The 440-nt window shown below is 55.2% G+C and overlaps 1 protein-coding gene across 5 annotated transcripts in view; it reads left to right on the top strand.

The window, feature by feature from the left end:
- Positions 1–363: 363 nt before the first annotated feature.
- Positions 364–440, top strand: part of ZBTB20 (zinc finger and BTB domain containing 20) — a 770,585-nt gene continuing 770,508 nt past the window's right edge. For 4 of the 5 annotated variants that reach the window (XM_046659181.1, XM_046659174.1, XM_046659197.1 and 1 more), the window contains exon 1: positions 364–413. The gene's annotated coding sequence lies outside the window, so the exon portion shown is untranslated. The remainder of the gene's footprint in view (positions 414–440) is intronic. The other variant, XM_046659183.1, reaches the window with a different exon arrangement.

The following is a 440-nucleotide window of genomic DNA, read 5'->3' as shown; positions in this document are numbered from 1 at the left end:
CTTTCCAGAGTGGGCAAAGGTGCGGCAGAGTGGGGGGGAGTGGGAAGAATGTTGACCAATCGCCTGTTAGCACTTCTCTGAGCGAAGTTTCCGTGCCCCAATGGGTGTTTGAAATAGCGGATTGGGCCTCTTCTAGCCCAATCGAAGGTGGTAGAGATGAGGGAAGAGGCAGATGGGGGCGGGGACCGGGGAGGGGAGGAGGAAGAGTGCATTTTGTTTATGGGTGGCAACCTCACGAGGGGCGTCCCATTCTGATTGGCTCCGTGAAGCCAGGAGTGGCATGAGAGCAACCCAATAGTGAGGAAAGATAGAGGGTTCGCCGCGTGAGGCGCCCAATGTGGGCCTTGTGCCGAAGAAGTAGGGGCGGGGGGAAGTTTAGGAGTTGAGGAAAGAAGATTAAAGAGCGCGAGGAGGTAACGCCAAAAACTCTAATTTGTTGT

This window comes from Equus quagga, chromosome 4 (assembly GCF_021613505.1).
Source record: "Equus quagga isolate Etosha38 chromosome 4, UCLA_HA_Equagga_1.0, whole genome shotgun sequence".
Taxonomy (NCBI): Eukaryota; Metazoa; Chordata; class Mammalia; order Perissodactyla; family Equidae; genus Equus; species Equus quagga.
Note: the sequence above shows the minus strand (reverse complement) of the source record. Positions and strands in the feature narration are given on the sequence as shown.